At 39.8% G+C, this 9806-nt stretch overlaps 1 non-coding gene across 1 annotated transcript; it reads left to right on the plus strand.

The window, feature by feature from the left end:
• The first annotated feature begins 3313 nt into the window (after positions 1 to 3313).
• Positions 3314 to 3384, plus strand: Trnag-gcc. The gene has a single exon. It is a non-coding gene; the product is annotated as a tRNA-Gly (tRNA).
• Positions 3385 to 9806: the final 6422 nt, after the last annotated feature.

A 9806-nucleotide genomic window follows, 5' to 3' on the forward strand; every position in this document is an offset into this window, starting at 1 on the left:
TTGTCCTCTAGCCATCCCTGCTTAGCCATTTTGCACTTCCTGTCGATCTCATTTTTGAGACGTTTGCATTCCTTTTTGCATTATTTCACTTACTGCATTTTTATATTTTCTCCTTTCATCAATTAACTTCAATATTTCTTCTGTTACCCAAGGATTTCTACTAGCCCTCGTCTTTTTACCTACTTGATCCTCTGCTGCCTTCACTACTTCATCCCTCAAAGCTACCCATTCTTCTTCTACTGTATTTATTTCCCCCATTCCTGTCAATTGCTCCCTTATGCTCTCCCTGAATCTCTGTACAACCTCTGGTTCTTTTAGTTTATCCAGGTCCCATCTCCTTAAATTCCCACCTTTTTGCAGTTTCTTCAGTTTTAATCTACAGGTCATAACCAATAGATTGTGGTCAGAGTCCACATCTGCCCCTGGAAATGTCTTACAATTTAAAACTTGGTTCCTAAATCTCTGTCTTACCATTATATAATCTATCTGATACCTTTTAGTATCTCCAGGGTTCTTCCATGTATACAACCTTCTTTCATGATTCTTAAACCAAGTGTTAGTTATGATTATGTTGTGCTCTGTGCAAAATTCTACCAGGCGGCTTCCTCTTTCATTTCTGTCCCCCAATCCATATTCACCTACTATGTTTCCTTCTCTCCCTTTTCCTACTCTCGAATTCCAGTCACCAATGACTATAAAATTTTCATCTCCCTTCACAATCTGAATAATTTCTTTTATTTCATCATACATTTCTTCAATTTCTTCGTCATCTGCAGAGCTAGTTGGCATATAAATTTGTACTACTGTAGTAGATGTGGGCTTCGTATCTATCTTGGCCACAATAATGCGTTCACTACGCTGATTGTAGTAGCTTACCCGCATTCCTATTTTCCTATTCATTATTAAACCTACTCCTGCATTACCCCTACTACAGACGACAGAACGCTGCAGCGATGCTAGCGCTCCATGTGGTAACATGTCTCATTGCAGTGAACAGAAGACAAGCGGTTTCTTTGATCAAATATACAGCGAGGCCCTAGATTTGATCAAATATTGGACGACATTTGACAAAGTCCCTATTACACTATCAAATATCTTTGACAAAGATATTGGACAAAGATATTGAACAAAGAAATTTGATAGTGTAATACCGGCCTTACATACGCATTGCAGACCGCAACACCTCAGTATTTACGATGTCAGAACGTCGGAGGACAAAGAGTTAAGTCACCCCAGAGAGCACGCGCGGATAAACCGTATTTAACCAGATACTCTGCCCCTAGGTGAACATAAGGCAATAGCGATCAGTGACACATTTATCTCTCAGGTGGACATTCAATGTAAAGGTCAGTAAATATAAGAACGTGACTGGCTGGCGAGAAGGGGCGATCCTGTTTGGCAGTGCCCATGGCCATACGGTGTGTGCAGTTACGGGATTTGTTTGTCTTTCGCGGTGTACTGTTCCACGTGTCTACAACTAGTGGTGAATCACGCGTGGCCACGAAACACGACCTCAGAATAGTGATGACCGTAAATAAATTCCAGACAGCGAGGGTCCTGGAGGCGCGTCTCACTGCTTCTGAATCAAAATCGCTTTTAAACTCGCCAGGAACGGCAACCAGTCGCAACGGTCCCCTGTAGAGTCTGCCATCTCGCGGTAGATATCTGTACTAGCTTCAGACTAACTCCGAGTATCGGTTGGCAGATGGCGCAGGCGTGCACGTTCTGGTGTCTCGGATCAGCGCATGCTACAACGCTGAAAAGTCGTAACAATAAAAACATAATATCCAGTGTAATTTTCCATTCCATAAAACCAGACTCATGGGTCCTTAACAGTTTATCAATATACCGTCCAAATATAGCACAAAAAGATATTTCGAAACAAGAACGAGCGGTCAGCGATTTTGCAGTTAATTCACAATTTTATTAGCGCGCATACACACACACACACACACACACACACACATACACACACAAACACCCTAACTCCTTATGTCCCAATTATAAGCACTTGTCCTAACAGTATTCAATTTTTTCTGAATTAAAACCTATAAGTGAATTTTATCAAATCGGAATCAACGGAGCGTCATTTTAATTAAATAAATACTCGGATATTGGCACTTGTAGTAATTTGAAGCAACTTCGCTCAAAGTATTATACTGAAAAACAGATGTAATTGGTACCGATAACAAAGGAAAAAAAGGACTTCCGCTTTACGTTAAGAAATTTTTTAGAGCTCGAATGTTTACGTGGCCAGTATTCCTGATTACTGCGACACGACCAGCATTATTAATTACTCTGGATACATACCAGATTTTGATTTTCTAATGGGTCGGCTTTGTTGCCTCTATTATTGATATAACCAACTGAGATACACTAAAACACTCAAATTGAAGCATTTAATAAGCCCAGTTTTCACTCGTTATTTGAATGTGCTGTTAAAGAAGACAAGAAAGCTGTGTGAAGTCATTCTGTCACTTTGTCGGAATGCGGAACTGACTGTCGCAATACGAAGGGCGAGAGAAGAGGTTGCCGTCGTACATATGCCCACCTTTTGAAAATATTGTAGTCTAGCCAATTACTTTGTATTCTAAATTTTTTTTCAATGTGTTTTCTTCCAGATTCTATAACGTTTAATTTTTTTAAAATTTACAGTTAACCCGAAAATTTAAGTCTTAGTAGCAGATGGCACTTTTCCCAATAAAAGTCATAATCAGTCTTTCCGGGTTCAAGAACTTTCTCAGACATGAATATCTCTTGAAAATGTATTTTGTGAGCAAAAGTCAACAACAAGGAACGAAATTTTGAGTTTTATAAATTTGTAGGGTCGTCATAAGCTATCGCCCGTCGGTAGTACAAGTAATTGAAGTATGTTGATATTGCTAAGAGAGTGCGAAAACATTTTCACTTTCTGGACGCTACTTACACATCGGTACACATTTAAAAATTGTTGTTAATATAAGACATCATCAACTGACCAATTTTTATTGTTTTCTAAAGTGGACACAAAGTACCTCCCCCCCCCCCCCCCCCAATGGGTTATGTACCTTATGGAAAATGCGTTGATATTGACAGCATCCCTACACGCAGAGCTCAAGCGAATAGTTTGACTTTATCCTCTTTGGTTTGTGGCCTCTGCGATAATACTGAGAAATACGTTGATTAAACGTAGTGGTGCAATAGATAGTTTAGGGAATAATCTCACAGAATTCAACAGAATCATTTAAAATAAAAAAATTAACTTAAAAAAAGAAACAGAACATGGCACTCATGTTATTGGTAAATACAGAAAAGATATAACGAAATCTTCGTAGCATCGGTGGTTCAGTGGTAGAATGCTCGCCTGCCACGCGGGCGGCCCGGGTTCGATTCCCGGCCGATGCATCAATTTTTTTTTTATTTCTATGTTCCTCGTTTGTTCATATTGAATGATACAGATCATTTGCTCACACAACTGCCTCCCGAAATGAGCACAGCATGAAGGGTAATGCATTCAACATCGTATTTCAAGATCGACAACTACCCAAAAGGGAACGGCGTGAGCCCCAGAGCCCAATAATCGCACGAAATGTACTCAGTATAAATCGCCCACCCAAAAAAGAACGGCACGAGCCATTCGCATGTAAACCTGCATGTCTGACGACGCGACTCATTCGAATGGTCACCTATTCAAGGTCAAAGAGAGAAACTTGGGTAAGGCAACCTAACGAACCGGACAACGGGCATATTTCAATGTCGTGACTCTTTGCTGTATTTCACTCTGCCTAAAATAATTAGACTAATTTAACTACAAACTTTTTCTGCTGAGCTGGTACTGGTGGACAGCTATTCAGTCTTCGAAGTGCAGGTGTGGGATTTCGATGAAGTGGTCGAAGCAAAGTTGAACTGGAGAACAACACGCAGCCCCCAATCTACGATATTTCCCACCCCGGGAAAAATCTTGATATTTCCGCCCTCTCCCTTTCAAGCGTTTGAAGTGGGACATCATATCTTGCAAAAAAAGTTGATTTTTCAAATATATGTTCATTTTGTGGCGCTCACCTGTCTGAAGAGTTTTTTATGTGAAGCATACGAGTTCTAGAAAATGTAAGACATGTTGTTTGGTCTTAAGTGTGCCAAAGTGCAGTGTCACGCAGTCCTCTTGATACAGCATTCTTCTAACGCACGTCACTGTATTTCGCTCTGTGGAATGCAAACAAATGTTTTGCAATTGGAGCCATCAAACCTATAATCAAGGCAATTAAAATTAAAATGTCCTATGATGTCTCTCCTTCTCCCCGTCGGCCGTTTTGACATGATAACCACCTTCTTTAAAAAAAAAAAAAAAAAAAAAAAAAAAAAAAAAAAAAAAAAAAAAGGAAAACAAGAAGAAAGCAATTAATACTGGATGGGATTATTTGTGTCTGTGAGATTAAAAGTTCTTCAGAAAATTTGCACTCTTTATTGCCTATTATCTAATAAAATAGGAATGCGGGCAAGCTACTACAAACAGCATAGTGAACGCATTATTGTGGCCAAGATACGAAGCCCACACCTACTACAGTAGTACAAGTTTATATGCCAACTAGCTCTGCAGATGACGAAGAAATTGAAGAAATGTATGATGAAATAAAAGAAATTATTCAGATAGTGAAGGGAGACGAAAATTTTATAGTCATTGGTGACTGGCATTCGAGTGTAGGAAAAGCGAGAGAAGGAAACATAGTCGGTGAATATGGATTGGGGCTAAGAAATGAAAGAGGAAGCCGCCTGGTAGAATTTTGCACAGAGCACAATATAATCATAGCTAACACTTGGTTTAAGAATCATGAAAGAAGGTTGTATACATGGAAGAACCCTGGAGATACTAAAAGGTATCAGATAGATTATATAATGGTAAGACAGAGATTTAGGAACCAGGTTTTAAATTGTAAGACATTTCCAGGGGCAGATGTGGACTCTGACCACAATCTATTGGTTATGACCTGTAGATTAAAACTGAAGAAACTGCAAAAAGGTGGGAATTTAAGGAGATGGGACCTGGATAAACTGAAAGACCCGGAGATTGTACAGAGTTTCAGGGAGAGCATAAGGGAACAATTGACAGGAATGGGGGAAAGAAATACAGTAGAAGAAGAATGGGTAGCTTTGAGGGATGAAGTAGTGAAGGCAGCAGAGGATCAAGTAGGTAAAAAGACGAGGGCTAGTAGAAATCCTTGGGTAACAGAAGAAATATTGAATTTAATTGATGAAAGGAGAAAATATAAAAATGCAGTAAATGAAGCAGGCAAAAAGGAATACAAACGTCTCAAAAATGAGATCGACAGGAAGTGCAAAATGGCTAAGCAGGGATGGCTAGAGGACAAATATAAAGATGTAGAGGCATATCTCACTAGGGGTAAGATAGATACTGCATACAGGAAAATTAAAGAGACCTTTGGAGATAAGAGAACGACTTGTATGAATATCAAGAGCTCAGATGGAAACCTAGTTCTAAGCAAAGAAGGGAAAGCAGAAAGGTGGAAGGAGTATATAGAGGGTCTATACAAGGGCGATGTGCTTGAGGACAATATTATGGAAATGGAAGAGGATGTAGATGAAGATGAAATGGGAGATATGATACTGCGTGAAGAGTTTGACAGAGCACTGAAAGACCTGAGTCGAAACAAGGCCCCCAGAGTAGACAACATTCCATTGGAACTACTGACAGCCTTGGGAGAGCCAGTCCTGACAAAACTCTACCATCTGGTGAGCAAGATGTATGAGACAGGCGAAATACCCTCAGACTTCAAGAAGAATATAATAATTCCAATCCCAAAGAAAGCAGGTGTTGACAGATGCGAAAATTACCGAACTATCAGTTTAATAAGTCACGGCTGCAAAATACTAACACGAATTCTTGACAGACGAATGGAGAAACTAGTAGAAGCCAACCTCGGGTAAGATCAGTTTGGATTCCGTAGAAACACTGGAACACGTGAGGCAATACTGACAACTTATCTTAGAAGGAAGATTAAGGAAATGCAAACCTACGTTTCTAGCATTTGTAGACTTAGAGAAAGCTTTTGACACTGTTGACTGGAATACTCTCTTTCAAATTCTAAAGGTGGCAGGGGTAAAATACAGGGAGCGAAAGGCTATTTACAATTTGTACAGAAACCAGATGGCAGTTATAAGAGTCGAGGGACATGAAAGGGAAGCAGTGGTTGGGAAGGGAGTGAGACAGGGTTGTAGCCTCTCCCCGATGCTGTTCAATCTGTATATTGAGCAAGCAGTAAAGGAAACATACGAAAAATTCGGAGTGGGTATTAAAATCCATGGAGAAGAAATAAAAACTTTGAGGTTCGCCGATGACATTGTAATTCTGTCAGAGACAGCAAAGGACTTGGAAGAGCAGTTGAACGGAATGGACAGTGTCTTGAAAGAAGGATATAAGATGAACATCAACAAAAGCAAAACGAGGATAATGGAATGTAGTCGAATTAAGTCGGGAGATGCTGAGGGAATTAGGTTAGGAAATGAGACACTTAAAGTGATAAAGGAGTTTTGCTATTTGGGGAGCAAAATAACTGACGATGGTCGAAGTAGAGAGGGTATAAAATGTAGACTGGCAATGGGAAGGAAAGCTTTTCTGAAGAAGAGAAATTTGTTAACATCGAGTATAGATTTGTGTCAGGAAGTCATTTCTGAAAGTATTTGTATGGAGTGTAGCCATGTATGGAAGTGAAACATGGACGATAAATAGTTTGAACAAGAAGAGAAAAGAAGCATTCGAAATGTGGTGCTACAGAAGAATGCTGATGATTAGATGGGTAGATCACATAACTAATGAGGAGGTATTGAATAGGATTGGGGAGAAGAGAAGTATGCGGCACAACTTGACTAGAAGTAGGGATCGGTTGGTAGGACATGTTCTGAGGCATCAAGGGATCACCAATTTAGTATTGGAGGGCAGCGTGGAGGGTAAAAATCGTAGAGGGAGACCAAGAGATGAATACACTAAGCAGATTCAGAAGGATGTAGGTTGCAGTAGGTACTGGGAGATGAAGAAGCTTGCACAGGATAGAGTAGCATGGAGAGCTGCATCAAACCAGTCTCAGGACTGAAGACCACAACAACAACAACAACATCTAATAACTTACTCTTTTGTGTGGCATAAAATTAAATATAGGAAGCGTAAAATAGGTAAAGACAAGAGACAAGCAAAACAGTACACATTTGTTCAATCCTCATGTCCCCAAATTCTTTTATCTCTAATCTTGCTACAGTTTTAAACGGCGTGCTTTCCTTGCTTGCGAATGAATCCGTTACCTCATCAAAGTCCGGTCAAACGTTTTGGTACATGATAAATCAAAAGTCGTTGTCTAATACTGACAAAGTTCTTAATACTGGTGTGGGTTCTCGACTTGTTACGTCTATTTTGTCACTGTCTGCTAGATAAAACTATAGGCCTTTCTAATATTGCGGCAGTTGTAACACACGCCAAATAAGAGAGACTGTTTTTGCAAGAAATGGCCATTTTTTTCTATCTCATACACATAAATAACACGACGGTATGCAGTTTACGTGATGTCCCCGTTTCTTCTCCTTCCTCGATCCAACAAACAATCTTCTCATCACTAATTCTGTGATTATTGTTGCCGTTGTCAAAACTTATTCTCCGGTTAACCCTAGGACGCCTAAGGGAAGGATTCGTTGAACCCACAATTTTTTTATGTCCCCTGGTTTTGTCCAAGTAACTTTCATACTACATATTCCCTTTGAGTTATTCTTTGTTGGCTATTTTATGAAACGTTAGTGTCAATATATTTTATAGAAAATTCCTGCTTTGGAAGAAAAAATAAATAAACTTATTATGGGTCCAACAAACCCCCACCTTAGGTTCCATGCTATAGAAAATTTCCCTTAGCAGAATTTCGTATTTCTCATCTCTACAACAATGCAAGTTAGTTTCTAGTTGGTTGGTATTCTTGATATTCACAACAATCGGTTTACTTTCAGAGGAAGTGATTGTTGAGGTCAGTCAGCTGTTATTTACCTTGTAAACTTGCAGCGAGTTAGTGCAGTTCCGAACACTTAGGCCTCCAGTAACTTTGGTGTACTACACAGCAAAAACGAAACCAAGTAAAAACTTACTGAAGTTGTCAACAATGCACCACGATAATGGCACTGTTGGAGAAGAGAAGAATAAAACAATGCACCAAGATAAAGGTACTGTCGGAGGAGAGAAGAATAAAACCAAGATAAATGCATATTATAATTCCACTAAAGGTGGAATTGATACCATTGATCAAATGGCGAGTATGTACACCTGCAAGAGGGGAACAAAGAGATGGCCTCTATCTGTATTTTACTCTCTTATCGACATTTGTGCTATCGATGCAACCACCATATTCATCCAGCAAACATCTGAGATGGAATGAAAAGAAACACAACAAATGGAAACTTTATCTTCTGCATGCTGGGATGGAACTAGTGAAATTGCAGGTAGAATAAAGAAGAGCCAATGCAAGAGGGTTATCTAACCAAATTGTTCAATCAATAGAGACTATTCTACAAAAGAAAATCGAAGAAGTGACAACAGAAGCACGTCAGTCAATCTAAGTAAACCAAAACAGTATTGTGGACAGTGTCATAAACATGTGTGTAACACAAGTTCAGAAGAAATTGTGAAGTGTGTCTCTTTTGTCTTGAAGTTGAGAACTCAGAGTAGTCTATTGTATATGAACACATCTGTGTTTTGTATTGTAATAAGCCAATTTTTTATTCACTCAATCCAATATTTCTAACAATCAACAACATTTATAAACCGATGCCTTAGTTAAAATACATAAACCATTTTGAAAGTTGTAATTTTTCGTCAGTAAACTTACTTAATACCTGTGGGCTCGCCGAACCCCCCTTAGGCATCCAAGTTAGAAAAAAAGGCTTGGGCGTCCTAGGGTTAACTTCACTAACCCTGCCAGAATCATCGGTCAAAATACCCCGCGTTTATTCTCCGGTTGCGCGTTATTACGTGTTCGTGAAACGTGTTTTCCGCCCTATTCCGAGAGCAGAATTAAACAGCTGCTAACGGAGAACTGTACAGCTGGCCCTTAGTAGTGTAGCTCATGTTGTTGGATACACCGAAAAGATAATACATAATCTTTCTTACCTGTTACTCTTTTATTCCCATTCCGGTAGCCTGAACCTAGAGATTTCGTTAGTAATTAATAACAACGCTTATCATTGGCACAACCAATCAACCACATAAACGGTGACTGGCTTTCACCCGTTCGGGTTTGTTCGGCTCAGGTCGTATAGCTACGTCTGCGGGGAAGTTTTTTGTTTCTAGACGCGACGCTGATTCCCCTGGCAGAAACGTTACGTACTCTGTGCACGCATTCAAAAATCAACTAATGATTCGTTCAGAAATCATCTTAGAATGTGTACAAAAATATTCAAAAACCAGCAGGGATGCATCTCGATATCATGTGAACAACCGATAGGCTAACGTGGGCTGGATGCTAGCTGCTTTGTGAAACAAAGATTGTTTTTTCTTCGAGAATATGAATTTGGAATTTGACGTCCCCTGAAACTGTCGCCCGAGGCAGATATCCCGGTTTGTCCCCCCCCCCCCCCCCTCTCTACCGCCACGACCCAACCAGGTACGGGCTACACTACATCCACATCTGAGTAAACCCCTTTCACTCAATGAGCATCACCTTTTTTTTTTTTTTTTTTTGGTCATCAGTCTACTGACTGGTTTGATGCGGCCCGCCACGAATTCCTTTCCTGTGCTAACCTCTTCATCTCAGAGTAGCACTTGCAACCTACGTCCTCAATTA

Source organism: Schistocerca americana, chromosome 11, assembly GCF_021461395.2.
Source record: "Schistocerca americana isolate TAMUIC-IGC-003095 chromosome 11, iqSchAmer2.1, whole genome shotgun sequence".
NCBI lineage: Eukaryota > Metazoa > Arthropoda > Insecta > Orthoptera > Acrididae > Schistocerca > Schistocerca americana.